General features: G+C 40.9%; 1 long non-coding RNA gene across 5 annotated transcripts in view; it reads left to right on the top strand.

The window, feature by feature from the left end:
- LOC110950467 (uncharacterized) overlaps positions 1-22,574 on the top strand; it is a 107,484-nt gene that overhangs the window by 46,529 nt on the left and 38,381 nt on the right. For 4 of the 5 annotated variants that reach the window (XR_007945647.1, XR_002595653.2, XR_007945648.1 and 1 more), the window contains one exon: positions 3,744-3,880. This is a non-coding gene — a long non-coding RNA (uncharacterized LOC110950467). Of the gene's footprint in view, positions 1-3,743; positions 3,881-9,017; positions 9,152-22,574 lie in introns of all 5 variants that reach the window. The other variant, XR_002595654.2, reaches the window with a different exon arrangement.

The following is a 22,574-nucleotide window of genomic DNA, read 5'->3' as shown; positions in this document are numbered from 1 at the left end:
GAATAGGTGTTTAGAATAGTATGTAAGTCACATGGCTTATTTGGTCAGGTCATGTTTATTTTTCGGTGACTTGGATTAATCTTGTCTGCCAGAATTCTGTTATAATCACAACCATTCGTCTATGTGTCTATAAGTGTCATCTGATCAACACTTTTTGCACTAATGAAGCTCCATGTAGTGACCCTACCACCTGCGTGCTGCACTGTAAGGACTATGCATTCTCCGTGAGCAAAGAAAGTGCTCCTCCCAATATTAATCAGGCTTATTTTCATGCATTCTTAGCCAAGTTTAATTTGGCAGTTTAGTACCAAAAACAAAGATTTTTTTCTAGGAAGTTGTTTTTGGGTTCACGTAACTCACAGTCCTTCACACTGTCACAGAAATTTCCATTTATAAGGTCCGTGCCAAGCCTGAAGCTATTGAACAGTCAGTTTTTAGAGATAGATTGTAAAACAGTGTACTGTATTTTCCTTCATATCAGAACAAATACATAGTCAATATTCAGAATACACTGAGGCCCTGATTAGTGGTACTTTGGTTCATGCAGCACCACCCAGTTACTGCTCCAACTGTTGATTTTCCATCTTTGTGAAGTTCCAAAATCAGATTTTTTTTAAAGTGCTTTAGTATTTATTTATCACTTGGAACCAAAATGTAGACATGTAGATAGACACAGGTGCAAATCTGACAAAATTCTGGTGTTCACATGCAATTTATAGCCATGTACATGCAATTAAGCTAATTGGAAGTCACAACGGTATTACATTTTTGTTTTCGAGATCATAGGTTTTTTTTCACCTTGGTTGTATTGAATTTCTACTGCATATGGTACATTTAAAACAAAATGTCTATGCATGGTACATGAGAATGCTGCATGGTGGGTGGGGCTTCTTTTTATTAGCAGAAGTTATCTTTTATTAGTACCTCATTGTTAGACCAACACAACATGTAATAATTCAAAGCAGACTCCATTTCTCCTCCAATCTGTGGTGAGTTAACAATATTAATATTAATAGCTTCATTTCTTATTAGGAGTATTACCCCTCCTACAGTCCCCCTATCGAACAACACCTTTGTTTGATTGAAAGAGGTGAAAAAGATGAAGTCATATACGTCTTTACAGCTCTAACTAAGGAGAAGTGGCGAGCAGCTCGTGTTATTAAACTAAAAGGGAAAAAGCTTTAGGGAAGATTACATCACCATTGTCATCACCACTATGACCACTGCACTGACCAGCACCATCATCAGCACCAACCGCCATCATCATCATCATCATCATCATCATCATCATCATCATCTCCCAAAGCTCAGTGCAGCAGCGCAATAACTCAGAGATTTAAAGCCCTGTTGGAAAGATGACATCACTTCGTTTTCCCCCCATAACTCTCTATTGTATAACTGACAGAGCTGAGGAGCAGGGAGCTAGTTGTGTAAATGATGTGATGTGTTGGCATCTTTGCAGGATTTGTCAGCTGCTTTGCCGTCTAGATCTCACAGAAAAAGACCCCATAGGAAAGCTGACATCATTCACACACTGCAGAACAATAACTGCCATCCCTAATCCCATGACATAAAATTGACATGTGTCTAGAGGAGGGAAAATATATGCAGACGATGGAACTCGTTGGCCCTTCTGCAAAAATCTCCAGCTGTTTGGCGTTGTGGAAATGAATGGAAGGGATTGTGTTTTAGCAGAGCAGCACACTTGCCAGAGACATGGTCCATGAACTGTGACTGCAAGGGTTCAAAAACCTTCTTCGTGAAATGCTGTCACACATCCCTCTGTGATGTTTCAAGTGTATCTACACGGTAATGTCTAAGATCGCTTAATAACCCTCTGGAGTGTGACTTCAGTCTGCCCTCTGGCTAAATGACATAATTCCCAGACAGAGGAAGCTCAAGTAAAATTTGAAACTGATATAAAAAAAAAGGGGGGGGGGGGGGGGCAGAGAAGGTCGAAAGCATTTGAAAAATTAGAAGCTCTTTGGAGAGCTCAAGGTTAAAAATCCAATGTAAATAAATCTTGGTAGCAAAGGTTCATCTGTTACTGGTTCCTTGAGGGAATCATTCAGGTGTGCTAAATTGAAACCAGATGAGCTATAGGCAGAATTAATCCAACTGACTGGGGAAATGCCAGCTGTCTCAAAAAGATGTGTGTAGAACTCCTGGATTAGCAGCCTGAAAATGACAGCATGGTGGGAAATCATGACCACAGTGCTGGAAAGGCCTTACACAATATATTGCACATGTTGTCATTTTGCCCACCAGCCAACCTACAAACACTGCATTAACCTTATTGCTAATTTTTCCTCTCTCAACAAATGTGGCTCCCCTAGTGGCAATTAGATTCTGACCAAAGATAAATGAAAAAACCTTGAAGTGACTGAGAAGATCTACCACTTTAAATTGATAATTTACACAAGATGTTATGCACTGAATTGCAAAGTTTATTTCCTCTGATGTTTGTCCTGATCACAAAGCTCAACTGATAAAATCCCAGTTCAGGTATCAGGAATTCTCTGGCACAAAATACTACGTCTCTTGTCAGGGTGGCTGCATGTGGCACTTACTTCATTTAAATCAACATTTCATGAACATATGTTATGGCAGGATGAAGCATTGTTCTCAGGGTTACTGGGGCACCTCATATGAACAGGAAGAAAGATGAGTAACTTGTTTATTCCTTAGGACCACCGGATATTGCAAAGTCCATAAAAGGACCGATGGGCTTTAACAACCAGAATGACTGAGGCAAAATGAATCGTTCCAATGAGATTTGCCATGAGAACAGAGTTTTTGCATCCTCATACCAGCAGGATACAGCGCACTCTCAAAGACGTGACGGCATCACCGTATGAATAATGAACATTTGCTGCCTCAAGTGTCCTGTATACTTTGCACTCTCTTTAGGCACAATGTAGTCTGGTCTCTGACTCAAAGTGTGACTCACATGAGTCATGGTGAAGTCTATGGAGAAAACACTGTGCATTGTGTTGCAGTCAGTGAGTGAATGCCTCTGCCGGTTGAGTCATTAGGGATATTCACCGCATGTGGCTCATTTGCCTATATGAGATCCAATAGCAGGATTTTACGGGAGAATCTTGTAGTCACGCGGTTTTGTAATTAGTCAGTAAACTGGTGAGTTCTGATATACGAGGGGAAAACTAAAGTCTGATTGCATGCTGCATATGTCTCTGTAAGTGCTTGGAGCTCAAACTCTCACACAAGGATGTGAAAGGATATATGACGAAGCTTCCGCTGACTGACAAAAGGAGCCTTGGAATAAACATTTTTATTGAGGTCGCCTTTGGGTGGAGGTGTTTTGACATTCAGGAGGAGACGGGCGAGGGTTTAAATTAGATGGTGGATGTAAATCAAACTTCAGCTTGTGACTGGGTGATGACTGCAGGGCCTTCATGTGATTGGAAGGATCACTCAAAGCGTTCACCTAATCGTTTTTTTTTTTTTTTGGAATGCCTTACAACAGTCACACACCCAGACACACCGTTCAACTTGTCTTTCTTCCTGTGGAGTGTCAACTCTTCCCTGTTTATCCAGTTGCCATAAAAACATAATCAGCCACAAGTCAACACTGAATGACTCTAAACAAGCTGGATTATTGCTCTAATTAAGCTTTAATAAGCCCTTATTAAACGGCCGCAGGCCTCGTTAGGCGGTTCATTAAGCTATTTCATCCTTTTATTCCTTCATTAAGTCTCTTTTCTTCTCTCTTTTCTTCTCAGGGAGCGTGGGAGTGGTGAGGTCTGGGAGATCACGACCTTAATTCTCTCCAAGACAGACAGTTTAATTAACACTAGAGGAATCCTCACCAACTCCAGACCTCCACATTGAGAGTGTACAGGGGAATTGGATTGCCCAGGTAAGGCGCTACGCTAATGTGTTTTTTTTTTTACAGGCAATATACACTAATAAGCTTTTAATTTACAGGAACTGTGTTTCCTGTATTTATGATGGAATGAGATGGTAATATGGAATGCACAAAAAACATGCAAAAAAATGTTAATATATGTGTAGTTTAGGGTTGTTGTTTTTTTTTCAGAAAAAGAGACACCAGTGCAATTAAATGTGTTTGACTCTCACAGACTCTTTTTATTTTACTTCTGTGAATTAACGAGTTAAGTGGAAAATATAAAACAATTTATTCAGTGTTCCTGACAGTAGAAAATGCTATGGAGTGTTACCTGTCAGTCCCTCTTTATGTAGCTATTTACATGCAGTTTTCTCACAGTCAAAACTGACGTGTTTGCTGTACTGCAGCAGTTCGAAAAAAGTTCAAAATATGACTTTCACACCGCTGTGTAGGTTGTTTACAGTTTGAAGCAGGAAATGTTGACCTATTACTGTAATTTCCTAAACCCACCAAACCAAGTCTGACTGTTAAAGTAAAGAGAAAGACAGTTAGAGAGCAGCCTGGAACTAGCAAATCTTTCTAGATGTTCTACCAGTATTCAGCCATAAACTCATTGATTATTTGCTTTTACATATAAGTTAATGTTGAAAGAAAGGATGACGGATTTTACAGACTTTATGTTCTTTTGGTGCCGTTTTGTCTTTGCTTTTGCTCTTTGACACAAACTCTCCTCTCATTATGTCCCACCACAAAATTCTCTCTATTTAAAATAAAGTCTCATGAGGACACGACGCACATGGTTGTCATGCAGTTTCAGACAAATATTTACTGTATATTTGGACTTCTCCTGGCAGAGTAAAGGGAATAACTGAGACTAGATGCAACAGGACACATATGTTCCAAGCTGATTTCCAAGATTACAATTTTTAAACAGTCCCTTTGAACAGTGCAATAAAAAAGAAAAATATTCACCCCGAAGCTCAAAAGTTAAAGATTATGCTTAGTAGCACCTGCATGTTTTTAAGCGTCTGCTGGGGATTTCCAACTCTGTGTGCAGTATTCAGAGGTGAACCTTGCACACACAGGCCTCTTCCATTTTCACATGTTGTTAGCAGTGAAGAAAGTTATAGCCCTGGGAAATTCTAACAGACAGGTGTTTCAGTTTATCATTGCATAAGAATCAGCAGACAGTTCAGTCTCTTGAAATTGTGAAAGTAAGTAAGCAGAGCAGAGATTAGGGTGTCGTAGTTTGGTGGCTGTGGGTGCAGGTGTGTGTGGAGACAGCGATAAAATAGTGACACATAGAATCAAAGCAGCCAAATTAATCTTCTATTTTCACTGAAGGAGGTGTGTGAGAGAGAGGAAGCCGAGATAATATGTGTCTGTGTATGCACGCCAGCATACGTTTGTATGTTTATTAGCTGTCTGGATCCTGCTGAGGTGACAGATGTTAGTGGTAGCGGAAGGCAGAGTGTCCAAATGAATCCACCAGGGTGTGTATGGAAGAGTGTGTGTGTTTGAAGGAGGGTATGCTTCCAGAAAAAAAAAAAAAAAGTCAGAAAATCTGTCCTTCATCTGTCTCTGTTGTCTCCTGTGTAACTGTATGCGTAGGCAGGTAAAACTTCCACCTTCCGCTATGAAGTGACTGAGTTTCTGCAGATGTCCAAACCCCAGGATTCACCTTCTGCCTACCTCCATCTTTTTCTTTCCTCCTGTCTTTGTTGTTTTGGATTTGCATGAGCTCCAATACTGTAGCTCTGCTTTATTCTTCCTGTCTTCCCTGTCTCATTTGTTTTCTTACAGTGCCACAGTAGATCATGTATACACCTACTCAATGTACACCTAAAGTACATTTGTAAACAGAGATGCACACCACAAACTGTTGATGCTGATTGAAGATGCAGATAAACATGCACCCACACGCAGTCACAAACATGAGGAAGTGTCGGTTTGGACGTTATGCAAAGCGATATCTCCTGCATCGGAAGACACATGAGCCAACATGCACTCGCCCAAAACGTCAAGTGATTGGTTACACAATTAGAACCGTAAGTTCCATCAAAAAGCAGAAGCTCAAACTGTTTGTACCTTTGTGTGGGGAGAAATGAAACTAGTCAAACTCACCAAGCATGATCTAGGACACAGACAAACAACACCAGAGCTGAATACCGTCATGCATTGTATAATTCTGCCATCACTTTGTTGATACTATAAACAAACTTCAAAACTCAGCTTTGTGATGTATAATAACACATTCTATGTCACTGTAACAAATTTCACATTACATATTTGTAACTATCATGGAATTTTTCTCAATTTTGATGTAATGTAGGCTAGTCCAAATGTGCAAATTAAGGGGAAAAGAGGTTCGGACAAATGCTGAACACACTAGATCGTGTTGTCTGCAACTTTGTCTGCTGAGCAAGCCAACCCTTATCTGAGGGGTTTAATTGGTTGTAATTGTAGCTGTAGTCTGCTCGATGAAAGCAATCAAAGGCAAGCCATTACAGGACCTTGGTCACCAGCCCTCAGGGCAGAACTTCAGACCGCGACACATGCACATACAAACACACAATTGGGGACACACTCGCACACAAACACACTTATATACAGGCAGTCACCCACACATTTCCTGAGTGTTTCATGTAAGACAGTCTTTTCTTCCTTCTCTTCTGTTTGGAGAGGAAGTGCGGGTCTAATGACTTTTCCTTTGCGTCACAAACACTGCATGTGGGAGGCAAACAGCCGCACTGCACGTGTGTGCATGTGAGAACCTTCATGCATATATGTATGAGTTTGTGAAGGGCTTGACACATGCGGGTTTGTTATGCATTTGTTAGGAGCCTCATGTGTAGTTACAAGTTTGTGTTTTGGAGAAACCTCACGTTGAATTTGTTAGTGTTTTTCAAAGACAGTTATACATTTGTTTGTGTTCACAGGAAACGTGCACACGTAGCTACCGGTGAGTATTTCTGGTCAGCCTCTGAAAAATAAGCATCTCTGAGGAATTTTGTTTCACTTCACATGTTTGGTGTGACCTTGTGCACCTGTGAGCTCTGTATGTGTGAGCTTTTTTTTTTTTTGCAGGTGCTTCTAGCTTGATTCTTGTAAACAGAGCTACCACTGAGATCCCACACAGGCTGTGAAACTGTTTTTCTTTTCTTTTTTTGTAATACTCACGCCCGATCAATCGTGATCAATATTTTATTCCTTGAGAGAACTGCTATATGCCAGGTTGAAATTTTAGTTATAATTTCATCTAGTAATGCATCACATATTTATGATGGTTGCCGTCAATACTTCTGCTGGCTTTCAGTGTCCCGCCGCATTATTTGAACACTTTGAAAGAAAATTCTACCCCGAAACCACCAATGAGCCGTCAAAGTCAGCTTTTCACAAACACATGAAAAAAAAGAAAACTGTAAACATTTTAAATTTTTGATAAGATACAAGTGATGCAAAGAATCAGAGCTATAATTATTACAGGCATCCTGTGTATGTTTACAATGCATACAAGTATATGCTTAACCTTAATTTTGAATTCATATGTTTTGACACGTCAAGTTTGTCGAACTGAGGCAACCAATCTGTGTTACTGAACTTTGAATTTAAACATATTGTATAAAAAGTGCCTCAATACTGCAAGCTTCTCATACTGAGTAATTCTATTCATGCAGTCACACCTGGCGCTGCTCCAACACCGGTGAGGTTAAACATCTCGAGCGACGTTAAACAATCAGGTTTCTCCTCTAGACTGCATCTCCAGAAGCCTGAATAATTCTTCATGGTTTTGCCAGCGTGAAACACAGTTAGCTAATCCCACAACGCTGGGTTCCCCAAAGCTGCAGCTGCAGTGAGCTCACACAGTTCACCGGGGGCCACGGAGAAATGTTTTGCTCAAAACGAGTACCTATTCAAAGACCAAGGTTGGTTCTTAGCAATGAGCAAGTGACTATTGAAAAATGATTTTAGGTGAAATGAAAAACAGAATCAAAAACAGTCTTTTGATTGGATCCAAGGCCTTTGCTGAACCCTTCCTCCAAATTCATCACTCCCCGTCTTTACCTTTGCTCCTTGGTGCCAACTCCATCATTTTCTACACTGTGTCTCACCCTTATGAACACCCACTCGCCTTTCCTTCCGCATCTTTCTCTCTCTCTTTCATGTCTGTCCTGCTGTTTCTCCCTCCCTCCCTCCCTCCCTGCCCGTCAGTCCCACTCCATCCTCCATCAGCTACTGTGCATCTCAGCTGTGGCTGTTCCTCACATTTTATTTCCTCGTAGTTCTCTCTCATTTTGCCATCACATCCCTCAGTCCTTCTGTTGTCTGTCTGTGTCTGCAGATTAAACTTCTTTCAAACATGGTTTATTGCCAGAGCTATACAGATTGTGTTTATTGGAAGAGTGGACATGTAGACATTTCAGTAAACGAAATAAACGATTCAATTCGAATAGCTACAACAGCGACTGAGAATGATGGAACATTATTCGATACAATATATTTTGGGGAAATCTCCCAAGCAAGATTTGAATTTTGTTGAAACAAAAGTTTTTTTGGGAGAATGTTTATTTCCTTTCTTGGTGAATGAGAAGATCAATAACTCTCTTGTTTGTTATATATGAGGCAACAGCTAGTAACTGGTTAGATTAGCATAGAGAATAAACAAATAAGGTATAATGTGTGAATTAGTGAGTCTTGTAGGTGCTGTGCTTGGATTTTTCTCACCTTAAAGAGCCAGGCTGGCAGCTACGCTATCCTTACATGCCTCTGGCTGCAGCTTCATTTGGCATACAGGCATGAGAGTGGTATTGATCTTCTCATCTGACTCTTAGCAAGAAAGTTGAATGTTGAACATAAATTTTTCATGTCACCATGTCAGTTTCTGCTACAGTTTTAACAAGGCATTGAACTGGAATGTATTCTTAATATAGCTTAATACTGAATTCTGCATTCCAGCAAAGGGCTCACATACTGTTTTATTGATGTTTGAATACGGACTCAGTTTCAGTCCTATTAATTTGATAAAATTTCCTGACAGTAATATTATAAAAGGGCATGTCTTTGGTTTATCATCATCTCCACCAGGAGCATGTAAAGGGAATGAGCTTCGTTCCCCCTCAAGCCTTCTTTTTTCTGCTCTCTTTAGCTCTCCTCCCTGTCAGCCTCCACATCATCAGCTCTGAGACTACTGGTGCAGCTGGGCTGAGTTCAGCTGAGGTCAGACAGATAGTGTGTGCAGCCCTGGGGATATACACACTGGCTACCAACCAGAGCACCAGAGTAAGTTCGAGGGAGATGTCCTTGCTTTCCCTCTCTGTCTCCTCTGAGAGCTTGTTGCCGACACTGGAGGCAGACAGGAGCTTTTGGAAAACCAAAACAGTCCATTAGAGCAAATACAAATAAGAATAATGCTAATCAGTAAAGTGCTAACTGTGTCTCATTTCACTATCACTCCTTCTCCGCCGTCCTCACTTCCTGTCCCTCTCATCTCCCATGTGCACTCTCTCACACAGATTCCAATGATTTATTTATGTCAGCATAATTTACATCGCTGGGAATCTGATCCTGGTGCAGTCTGTGTTTTAGCAGTGATGTTTTGTGGGGCCTCAGTTTCAGCTAATTTTGATCAGTGTGTGCGTGTGTTTGTGTGTGTGTGTGTGTGTGTGTACTTGCTACATTGTGAGGACCATTTTCTGCATTTAACTAGCAAAGTGAGGACATTTTTACAGAGTGAGGACATTTTGGCCGGTCCTCACTTTGAAACAGCCATGTTTGAGGGTGAAGACTTGTTTTCAGAGAACAGGTATGAATTGAGGTTTGGTTCGGGTTAGGGTAAGGATTAAGTTTAGGCAATCAGTTGTGATAGTTAAGGTTAGGGTAAGGCTCTAGGAAATGCATTACGCTTATGGATGTCCTCACTAAGATAGAAGTACAAACGTGTGTGTGTGTGTGTGTGTGTGTGTGTGTGTGTGTGTGTGTGTGTGTGTGTGTGTGTGTGTGTGTGTGTGTGTGTGTGTGTGTGTGCGCAAGTGTGCTTGTGTTTCTTTAAGCTCACTTGACTTTCCCTGACAAGTCTGATCTGAGTAAACAAGGAGCCGGCCAAGTAACTGTGGATAGAGGGGGGAGAACGAGGGTAAGAAAGTGAGTGAAACAGTGAAAAAGGGAGAATGTCAGAAGCAAACACTTACTCAGGCGAAACCCTGAAGCCATGAGCAGGAAGCTGATATTTTCCCAGACTTACTTTACTCTTTTTTTTTTTGGAGCCTGATCCGACAATTGTAGCTTCCTCCAAGGAGCTAATAATACAACAGAATCATTGTGCAACGCGTCGTTTCCCCTCGCCTGATTTAGCAAGAAAGAAGGCGTTTGCGTGCAATCTCTCCACTCCCAGTGTGGTTAGGTGGAGTTTTTACTGCCATCAGATTGGATTGTCACACCACATTGTAATAATGCACCATTATAGTCTGGCTCAGATGAACATGTATACATAGATAACAGTTCTCTTGTTGTGCAGTTCTCAGTTTCTCATTTCCATCTTGTGCTGGAGCTCAGATCACTCCTTCTGAGGCTGTGTCGCTCTGCAAGTGTGTCGAATGTGGGATGTTTAATAAAGATCATATAGATTGTGTTTGAATAGAGGGCCTCACATGGTTTAAGACAGAATCTGGTGTCTGCACGCAGATGTTAGCTGTATGCTAGTTAGTAAGATATGCATCAACCCGTTTTGTGGGAGTGTGTCTGTGTGTATCTCAGCCTCTGACTGAACTGAAGAGTCATTACAACAAAGTTCTTCTTCTCCTTCTATATAAAGTTCATATGGGACTTTCTGAACTTATTCAGATGTGTTTCATGCCATTTTGCTTCCTGTAGTTGAGCTCATGTCTAATCAAATCACAAGTTCATTGACCTCACACAGTCTATGCACGGTCTGTTTCAACACACAGTGGGGGATGCTGGAGTATATTTTTAACTTGCAACTGCAAAAAAAACAAAAACAAACCAGTCTGGACTGCTGTTTGGATTTGTTCTGTTTCTAATATCCAGATTTGCTTTAAAGAATGTACAAAATGGCTTTAATTGTACAGTTAATTCACATTTTATTCAAAGTTCCTGTTAAATTGGAAACTGCACCAGGAGTCACTATTATCATATCACCCCATTAGGAGAACTCAGAGGGGATTCTGACCCAAATGGTGCATTTAGTGGAGAGCGTGACCATCAGCATCATTGCTGCTGTATGAGTTTTGTGTGAAATTTAATTACTATTATTGATTGGTCTAACCATGTATTGTTTTCAGTAAGTCTAATTAGATAACTCCTGTAGATATTGTGTATGAATGTATCTGTGATGTTCTCACATTTGAGCTTTATTTTTCATTATTTCATTCACTTTTAGTTCCAGTTACCTTTAGATGTTTCTGGTGTTTTTTTTTTTTTAAAGAAAGTCTAATAAGTCTGTGTAATACACAGCTGAGCAGCTGCATTAGCATTTTTTAGATTGAACTGATCCATAAGGGCAATATGTGTCTTAGTTGTCCTGTGGGACTGCGCTGAGTTTTATTAGAAACTGTGTTGAGGCAGGTGTAGCAGTAAAACAGTCCCACACAGACTTGAAGGCTGAATGTGTGATGAAATTACTTGTTAAGATGGATGTTTTTTGTAGTGTACTTGACACAGCCTATTAAAAAATATAAATGGTCTTGCAAATGTAATATTAACCCAGGCGTTGCATCAGTATTCACCTGGTACCTATGTTGTGGGAGGCTTTTCTGTGGAGTGTACGCTTTGTTGAATCTTTAAGCACAAAAAAGCCTCACTTATTATTCACCTCTCCTGGACACACACAAGATCAATGGTGGGTTAATAGATTAGAAGATAATATAGCATGAGAAGGAAAGCATTACTCTTACATGAGTTGTGAGTTGAAAAAAATGAGATTTTATGAAGGAGCGCAATATTAGTGAGACAAATCACAGCGAATCCAGAGTCCCTTTGATCATCCTCACAGGAAAAACAGTCAGTCCCTCTAGCCACGATGACCAGTTTGTCTGTCTGTGCTTTTGTGTATGCATGTGTGTGTGTGGGTGTATCTGTTCATCTGGCTTCTGGCCTATCTTGCTGTTTGTCTCCATGTTTGGCTGACCATGCATCTTTCATTTTATCAGTACGTCTATCAGCTTGTATGTGTGTGTGTGTGTGTGTGTGTGTGTGTGTGTGTGTGTGTGTGTGTGTGTGTGTGTGTGTGTGTGTGTGTGTGTGTGTGTGTGTGTGTGTGTGTGTGTGTCCATGGGTGAAATGACCACTGGGTTTCCTGCTGTGTTGACCACATGCTCGACTCCATTCTTTTTTTTTATCCTCAGTCCCCTTCTTTACCCCACTTGGCTGCTCTACCTTGACTACCCGTGTTGTTCTGTCTGGCCTGGCTTCTTATTTTGTAGTGACTGGTCATGTTATTCAGGCTTTTCCATCCTCGGGGTTTGGGACACCGTGTGGGGTCCCTGCAGGTGAAAGTGGAACTGCATGAGAAGAAATCTCACTAGGAAAATAATGCTGATGCAGAGTGGCATAAAGGAGTATTTCAGACACATTTTGACAACTGAAAATTTGGATTTTATGGTAAAATAGCATCTCCATGCCAGGAGATAAAGGTCTGGGAGCCACAGCATTACAATGAGCACCACCTACAGTGACTGAAAGGATACAAAATGAAAATAACAGCAACAAACCCACCAGAGTCTCAAAGAGGGCCTAAACTTTAAATCTGTAGTGTTGAGATTTCTGATATTTTCATGCCAGTGCTGAAGGCAGTTCTGTGAATGCACCACAGACACCTTCATTAAAATCAGAAAGTATAACAAAATCCTTCATCCTTTTTCTCTCCATGATCTCAGGTCTTTTCTCTCTCCCCTTATCGCCACAATCAACAGTAGTCACAGACAATCAAGGTCTCCTTTTTCCTGCCCACAGCTTATGAGTACAAATACCTGAGCAGTAGGCCATATGGTTGGGAGTCAACGGGAAGTGCCTGTCTGTGTGCCTGACCTTACCTGTCTGAAAGCATGACACATTTGGTGTTTGTGAGCATGTGCAGATCGTGTGATTAGTGATTAAGTGTGCAGATATACTAATTTGTCTGTGAGTGTGTGCATGCATACATGCCACTCAGGTTCGTGTCTTTTCTTTATGGCACTAATTAACCGGGTGTGGACTTGAAAGGACAGGAGATTTTCAGTCCACAGACAGGAGGTGAATTAGCATGTCCCGGTCTAGACTGATCTGGATGATTAGAAGGTGTGCGACAGTCGCATTAAGTCAAAAACAGAGGATTTGGCACAGGGAGTGTTTTTGTTTTACCTGCTTCCTTCCTCTGTTTTTAACGGTTTACAAAGGATGCCAGGAAAACAGGGCTAATCTGTGCAATGCTTGTGGCAAAATATCAATACAAAAGGTTTCCAAGGTTTTCTCTGATCCCATTACATTATTGCATGTTTAACTGCGTCTTTCTGCTGATCAAATTATCCCCCAGCAAAGTGCCTATGAATTCCTGAAGGCGTGTTATCGATGGTGAGTCCACTCAGAACAATTGAAATAAGTTCCTGCACCTCTTTGCCCTGCTCTAAACATTCACTTGTGCCCTCTTTAAACTTTCTTCCAGACTCTATTTAAAGGGCAGACACCAGTAAAACTCCCCAGCTGTCTGTTCTCTCTCTCTCCCTCTGTAAACCCAGCCAGCTGTCTGCCCTCCACTTCTGACCTTGTTTTGATGAACACTGTTGTATGTGTGTGTGTGTGTAGGTACACACATATATGTCTGTGTGTGTGCATATATGTCAGTGGGCTTTCAGTGTAACCCTTGACCTTTTGAGACTGACAAGCCAAATCGAGCCACCCTGCCTCTCGTTCTCCCGCTCTCGTCTCCTTTTCTTCCTCTGTTTCCTGACTGATAGCCTGTCAGTGGGACAAGCTCTCTGCTGCAGAATATATATATATAATTTTTTATATAAGATATATTTTTGTTTACTTGAGATAATATCAATCAAACTGAAGTTGAATGGATTTGATTCAGTAGAAAAATAGAAGACAGAATAGAGAGAAAATAAATTATTATTATTATTATTATTATTATCATTATCTCAAGCAAACAATAAAAAAATGGGTTTTCTGAAAATTTATAAAATGGAGTTACCTGTTTTTGCAAATGAACTCTTCATATGTATGTGAGGGTTGGTGGGTGTCTGAATGCCACTGAGACCAGCAGAGAAAGAGAACATGTTCAAGTGCGTTTTTGAGTAAAGAGGTCACACAGGAAGACAGTGTCCAGACATTTCAGAAATAACAAGTCACATAGGTGTGTGTTGTTGGAAAGAGTATCTGGTACTTATTTAGTCAGGCTCTGACCTCCGACCTTCTCCTTTGACCCCACACATCCTGCTCAAACAGGGAGATGGCTGTGAGTAAATTTAGTGGTTTAGTGGTTTTCTTTGACGTGCAGTTTAGGGTGGAACAAGCACAAGTAGACCATCAAGGAACGAGCAAAAAAACTGATCAAGCCGATGTCCAATATTAACTAGAGGAAGCAAACATTCAGCTTTTTTACAGCCTGTATCTCAATAGTTCCTCCACATATACCTGTATGTAGTGGACAGATTGAAGCAAACTCTTATTGAAAGATTTCTGATGATTATTGCCAACAACATCACTATTTATCGATCACTACATGCATCAGATTTTTGTCCATTCAATACAATGACAACAAATAGTTTAATGCATCGCCTTGGCAACCAAGGCTCCCGATAACATAATAATAAAGAAAAGCAGCTTCCCTGCAGGATTGTAAAGTATCTACCCGTAGTGTTTTGTTGGCCTTCTTTATTCATTATATGTTTGTTTGGACAATTGAATGCATATGGGCCAGTAGCATTCATACTAGATACAGCATGAACAGTTTCATTCATTTGATATATATATATATATATATACTCACTCAATCTTTTTACATTGTTTCCAATCATATCACAAGTCCATGACCCATCTGTGCACTTTTAGTACACAAATGGAGTTGTGTTTAACTGCATGGATTAATTAAACACTAAAACCTCATTTCTGTGCATTAACATTAGATTTCCTGAAAAATAAATCCTTTTATGCTTTAAAATGACTTACATGTAAGTCAAGAATGTGCAACTCTATAACGTCCCCACCTTCACCCACCTCGCCCCATTCGCTGCATCTTGGTCACACCAGCTCACCTGCAACCGTTTAAACACTAAAGTTCCTCTCCGCTACACAATAGGAAGCTGGCATATTGGAAGTTATTCACCCTGTCTGACTCACTGGATGTTGACTTTGGATGTAAACCTGCTATTTCCCTCATCCCCTGCAACCATTTGTGTTTTACGGTTTTCAGAATCTCCTTCACTACAGGTAACAACAACAACAAACTCCTAGCAGCAACACACTTGCTTGGCTTACTTGGTTATTTTGGTGAATTTTTCGTTTTAATGACAGTGCTTGCCTTCCGATGTGCAAATATTTGAAATATGCAAGGGCACCTCTGGTGCATCCTGGGCTGCTTAGCTCCACCATGTCTAACTGTGATTGAGTCAATGAAATATGTCAAAAAATGTAAAACAAACAAACAAAAACACTATATGGACATATTAACAAGGTAAAATATATCTATTTTCACTGGAGGATGTTATTCTGTGTGTTGTACTGCAAGCATCGTGGTTGTATTGCCATACCCATGTGTTATCATCCCAAATATCCAAACTGAAATAGCAGTAAACAGAATTGAAAGATGCTTTAAAATAAAGCATAAAGTCAAGAATATATTGGCACCCAGTGACTTTTATTTCACTGGTCTTCTGAAGATATCAAACAGTAAAACACACACACAACCAAACGGAATGCAGCAGTACAGAAAACTAAATAAAAACAATAAAAAACACAGCAGTGAAGTGGAATTCAATAAAATAACTTGAAAGCACAGACTCGGTTACGGTCAGGCTTGAGTTTAGCTGGAGGGAAAAACTTTGCTTTTAACTGCCGGGGCAGGGTGAATAGGTTGACTTAGAGACTGTGTGAAATATTTGTTTGGGCAGTTGTGTGTGTGTGCAGTGTGTTAATGTAGTGAGGCCCCGAGTGTGTTTGTGTGCGGATGTTAACAGATGTCTGTGTATGTAAGCCAAACAGCCCCTATCCTTAATTTCAGGGTGAACTTGAACTTCCTCCCCTTTCAAGTTTTTCTTTTCTTTTTCAGACTGACACAAGACAAATGAGTCATCTTTAAAGCATTTGTGCCTCATTGTTCCTCCCTGAGATCTCTATTGTTCTTAAAATATGTCCCGGCAGAGTGTCCACACATAGATTAGGAGTTTATTAAAACAAAGTTAACATGCATGGAAGTGAGAAATGTAATGGATGTGTATCATACTGTATGTGTTGTGGAGAAGATATATTGAGGCGAGGTGGATGTAAGGGAAGACAAGAGTGAGTACATGGGACATTTTGAAGACCAGGTGAACCATATCAGCCGACAGCCCTTCCAGCTGCCTCCTTAAGTCAGTCAGGACAGTCTGGGCCTGGATTGTGGGAGGAGTGTCGCAGTATTAAGCAGCTTATTCAGCAACTGCAATATACGTGTCCCTCTGGGTAGCCTCCCATGTCACTTCAATTATTAAAAGAACTGTAGTATGTCTTTATGTCCAGTATTCTGGATGCTTCCCATGTGAGATGTTCTCTTAAGTGCCTGAAGGTGTCGAGCCTGCAGCTGTGTGATTGTTCAATGTCACCTCACACCAAACCTAACCCTGCTGACTTTTCACCTTTTGGAGGAGTGAACTCTGACCTTTCAAGAAATGACCCTTGATCTTAACAGGTCCTAATGGTGCAGAGAGGATTGCTGGTGACAGGAGACAGATGGAAACTCACAGTCATGTGAAGGCAGACACGCATGTGCTGCTGTGCAGACATCGAGACACGCTAATAGAGTGAAAAGGGTTGTTCTGCAGGCCCGAGGAGTGACGGCAGAACCGCTGGGACGCTGAAACACACAGAGCTCAGCTTACACAGGAAACTGCTGAGACATGCAGGTCATGTCTGCTTCCATGTTTATAGAGCTTGCAGACACACAAATGCAGGCACTTACAGACAAACACTCATTATGTGTTATCAATTCTCCTTTTTTGTGCAAGCTTTTGCGCAAAGCTTGGATAAAGCTTTGACTGAAACTGTATTGTCGGCTTGACAAAGTAGGACCTGGTTTTGTTCACTCAGAACTACAGGTCAACTTGACATTGTTTTATTGTTGTTGTTTGAGAACATGTATGCAAGTCTGCACAAACTGCTGCAGAACATACATGAATACCACACAATACCACACCTTACCTACAGTAATTGAGCTTCCTGAAGGTTAAACTGGACACAAACTAATTTGTTTTGGCCTCTGAGGGCTTCCTTCTCTTAAAATAATGAGCCTCATAGTTTACCCTTTACTAAACCTCCCCAGTAGACCACAGATGGCCTTTCAATTACTGAGCTAAAACATGCAGAATAGCAATGCATAGTATTATGACTGAACTGCATGAGGGACCACATTCATATCTCCTCGTGAACACACACACATGTAAACACACACAGACATTTGCAAACATGCTTGGGCACATATGCACAGACAAATATGCAAGCATATGGCACGTTCACACGTGCAGGCCCAGATTACTTTCCTTATTTGCTTAGCAAGCAATCTTTGGTAGGGTCACTACTGCTCACCTCTGCGCTGCACCGATCCATAACTGCAGCCCTCTGGGGCCCAGCCAGGCCGACGTATTTGGAGAGTGATCTGAAGTTCGTTACTGTGCTGCTGCTGACTTGCTCACATTGGACTGGGGATTCAAAATTTGAGATGAATGCAGCAAAGGGAGTTTGACTGTCAGGTTATTGTTTCTGAAGTTTCCTTCATGTGACATCTGCCGTTTGTTTTCATTCCTCCAGTCTGTTAGGATAATTCATCTGCTCTCGCTATGTGGCCACAAGTAATATCCAAACTAAGAACGCGGATATTGTGGTCATTAAAATTAGCCCAGGAAGGGTGAAAAGTGGATAGTGGGAGGACTAGAATTATTCTTTTCTCACTCTGGCCATGAGGAGCAGGGGATCAAACCACTAACCCCGCAATTAGCGGCTGACCTGCACTACCTGCTGAGCCGCTGCCACCCCCATGTGCAACAAAAATTTCAGTCAGTGATTTGAAGTCTTTTTTTTACAGCAGTGCTCTTTAATATTCATGGCTGACTTATCTAGTAAAACTTTTATGTAAACAGTCTTGTACCATTTACTTTTTTCTGATCAAAATATTTTCAGTGGATGTCCATTGTTGCTCTACTGATTAAACAGCAAGAACGTTGTTGGAATGTTAAAATGTTCGCTCTTGACATTTTCTATGTGATAAAACATCATCTCTTACTGTCATTATGATATGACACGGTTTGTGTTTTAGTGTAGGCACACAGGCTGATAATTGTGGGTGATTAAGGAGTTGAACATCAACCAAATGTCACAGTGTGGCTTCCATTAGTGTAAACAAGGACACAGCGAAAGAAAAATAAAGTTTGAGAGTCTGGAGTTTGCCAAACTTGTACTTTCTACTCATTATAATTCAGAAAATAACATATCTGAACTTGCTTATACAATATTTATACAATATATGCTGATAGAGGGAGAAATACATCATGACAGGAAACCTCTGTAGTCTTTACGTCAGTCTGACAGCTAAATGCTACTTTTGGATGTTTTTGTGTGAAATGTTTGCCTAAATTTGCCTTTTTTTTTTAAAATAGGCTGATACTGTGACATGATGAGATGAGAAAGTTGTGAAAAACTGTATGTATGCAAGTCCTACTGTTTAGGAATATATAATTCTCTATTGATATGCTAAAAAGACATTTGGGATTGGGGTTTTAAAGGCAGATATCCACCAGGGAGTTGTGGGCTAGCAGAGGGTAGCTGCATAATCAGCTCTACCATCAGCTAACTGATATTCTGCATAATAGAGATGGGATTTCTGGGTCAGTGTGTGTGTGTGTGTGTGTGTGTGTGTGTGTGTGTGTGTGTGTGTGTGTGGCAGTAGCAGTGTTGGTGGGGGTTTGTCCTTTTATCTGCACGGATGTGTTCATGTCTGCATGTGTCCTATCTGCATGTGTGTGCATGTGTGCCATCCATGTCGCTATGTTTATCGGGCTGTGTATTCGTGTGTGTGCGTCTGGGGCGCTGACCTCTTTCCCCCAGAGGAAGGACAGTCCTCGTCTCATTAGGGAAGAGAGATTGAGAGTGAGACAGGGAGACAGATAGACAAGACGGCACAGAAATAACAAAAAAAAAAAGAATCAGAGGGGAAAGAAAGGCAGGGAGCAGCTGAGTAAGGCGAGCCACAGAATGTATTACAGGGTCAGAGGTCACTCATCCATTATCACAATGAACAGGGAGGTTCTCGGCAAAGGAGGTCATGAAGTTTTCTTACTCGCACACACTCACAGTTGTACTTCCATGACTTTGGAGGACATTACATTGACTTACATTCATTTTCCAGAGACTTCTGCTTAACTTACGTTAACCCAGAGGAACATTAAGCTGATTACAACTTGCTCTTCTACTGCCCCCGAGACAAAATTGTCGTTCTCATTTCGGCCTTGTTTTTAGTTTAGATTTTGTCTGATATGTTTCAAATGTCTTTTCTGATAAAATTCATAGCATTGAAGTCGTGCTCCTGTGACTTCAGAGGACATTATGTTGACTTATATTCATTTCCTGAAGATTTCTGCTTAATTTAATCATCAATAGTACTGGCCTACCTCCAACTCCAACCCTAATCTGAACCTAAACCTTAAAATTACTGCTCAGACTTGCTCTTCTACAGCTCCGGAGACAAAATAGGCGTTCTTATTTCAGTCATTTTAGTTTCATTTTTGTGTCATATGTTTCTCAGCAGTCAAATTTCCGTCAGGGCACAGAGTCTTGCTTCCATGACTTCAGAGGACATTACATTGACTTACATTAATTTCCTGAAGATTTCTGCTTAATTTAATCATCAATAGTACTGTCCTACCTCCAACTCCAACCCTAATCTGAACCCACACCTAGAGAAATACTCCTCAAAGCTTGCTCTTTTATAGCTTCAAAAACAAATTTGTGATTCTCATTTAAGCCACGTTTTATGTTAGCTTTTTCCTAATATGTTTCTCATATTTTTCTCCTAAAATTCACTAGGAGAAATAGGTAAGACAAGAGTCATAATTGAGACTAAAAGCCATTATTTTTTCAGTTGAGCTACATGTGAGCTATATATGAGCTTTATTATATACAAGTAGTATACAACATGCTATTTTGTCAAACCTATTTAATTTCAAGCTCATATTTAGCTCACATGTAGCTCAGTTGAGGGAATAAAAAGTATAAGTTCGGGATTATCTTGTTTAAATCTCAAGTATGACTCCTGTTGCTAATTGTTCTCCTCTTTTCTCAACACATTTCTCTCAGTGAATTTTAGGAGAAAATTATCAGGCAAAATCAAAACTGAAACACGACTGAAATGAGAATCACATTTTTGTCTGTAGCTGTCTGTCTGCTCCAGCAAAGCAAGCCTTATGAAGTAAGATTTTTGTGTTTCAGTGGACTTTTAGTTGACTCACATTAATTTTTTGGAGACTTCTTCTTAACTTAACAATAGTATTTACCTACCTACACCTCCAACCCTAATCTGACCTTAAACCTCCTTAAAATTTAATGACTTAAGTTATGAGGACTGTGTAAACAGATGTAGGTCCCCTTAACATGACTAATAATGTGCCCATACATACACACACACATGCACACAACACAGATGAACGCACCCGTTTCCCCTTCTCTCCATGGGGGTATATGTCACAATCCAGACTTGACTGTGGTTTAATTGAATCAAGAGCCAGTGTGTGGGTGTTTGAGGTTTAGGAAATGGGGGAAGAGAGGAGGAGTGTGTTTGGAGGTAAAAGGGTAGAAGATAGTGTGGGTTTGTGTGCGCGTGCGTTTGTGTGTGTGTGTGTGTGGTTTCATGTGTGTCTAAGTGCACCCAGAGCTCTGCTTGCGCTTGCGCGTGTGGTCGTGTACTTTGGTGCATCTGTGCAAAATGTGTGGGTGTAAACACATATGATTACTCAAAACTCAAGAGTCTCGATGCAACCTGCGTGCCAAGTGATGCAAAAGGCAGATTCAGACTTCTTTTCAAGGTATAGAAAAAACGTTTCTAAGAACAGAGAGACTATAAGGGCAGCTGTATAGCTTTTTAAAAAAAATCAAAGGACCGAATGTAGCTCTGGTTGTTGCTCATATTCAAGTCATTAACTGAAATCTGTAGGGGAAAGAAAAAAGACGGATTTGGAGTGAGGGAGAGAAGAGGTTGAGTGATGGAGAATGTCATGATAATCTTAGGAAAAGAAACGAGGAGCAATGAAGTACAAAGCAACCACAACAGAAGCCCAAAACCTCAACAAAGCCCACCACCTCATGATCACAGAGTGGTGCGGTTTATCTGACAAGAGGTTCCTGTACTTATTACAGTCATAATCTAAAATCCTCCTGTGTTCACGCTACAGTATTTGGGTTTACACATGCCTAAAAGATCAAGGACTGTCAGTGGGGCTGATCTCACTGATGCTTTTTCCTGTAGAACATACTTCCTTAGTGTACATTTTGGGCTCTAAAAGCTCCTCTCATATTCCTTTTACCATGACTGACTTCAGATTGCCGAGCCAGAGTCACGCCTGCCTATTTGAATGCTTACATGCAGATATCATGATGTTAGATCGTTGCAAAATGTTATTCGTGTACTGCCTTGAAGAAAGCCAAAGATGAATGGGTTAAGGATGAGAGAAAGATTGATGGCTATAGAGAGAAGAAAATGTGGAGAAACAGCCGAGGGGAAGCAGAGCATTGGACTGAGAAACAGATAGACAGCGAGGACGGAGATAGAGTGAGAGTCAGAGACAGGAAAAAAAAGAGGCAGAGAATTAAAGGAACCACAACAGAAGCCCAATAAGTCCCCTTCTCCTCATGCTGCTGGGGTGTGGTGTCGGGGATCTGGCACAACTTCCTACAGCGCAGCCCCTTTCTAAACATCTCATATATATACCCAGTCAGACACAGAGTCACAGTAAACCACATCACAACTGCATGCGTGTGTGTGTGTCTGTGTGTGCGTCCATGTGTGTGGGTGTGTAACCGCTCGGCTCAGCTGCTCCCAGGCTCTCAGAAAGCACTCGCTGCCTGAGCGTGTCAGAACTGTCTCTTGATCTCATCTGTCTTTTTATTGCCTAATCCCTGTCTCTCTGCTCATTCCTCTCTTCCTTCTATACCCAACTTTTTGTCCTTCATCTTCTGCCTTCACCCCCAACAACCCCTCTCCAGATTGCTCCATGGAGTTCGACTGTAACCTCAGTTGCTCTGGCAGCATCATGTTTTTCAGTTCGGGCCAATAAATGTTGTACCTCTTTCCTGCTTTTCCTGCATACTGTACTTGTCTTTCTGATGTCTGCCTTGTGCACTGAACCCAACACAGATCTCCAGTTTGCGAAAGATGAGTTTCAGATAGTAGCCAACCCACCATATGGGTCATTTATTCTCCCTCCCAATGGGTTGAGAGTGAGACGATGGTTTGCTCATGAATGTTTCA

The sequence above is a fragment of the Acanthochromis polyacanthus genome, chromosome 12 (assembly GCF_021347895.1).
Source record: "Acanthochromis polyacanthus isolate Apoly-LR-REF ecotype Palm Island chromosome 12, KAUST_Apoly_ChrSc, whole genome shotgun sequence".
In the NCBI taxonomy this organism is placed as follows: Eukaryota; Metazoa; Chordata; class Actinopteri; family Pomacentridae; genus Acanthochromis; species Acanthochromis polyacanthus.
This window is presented reverse-complemented; position numbering and strand designations above follow the sequence as displayed.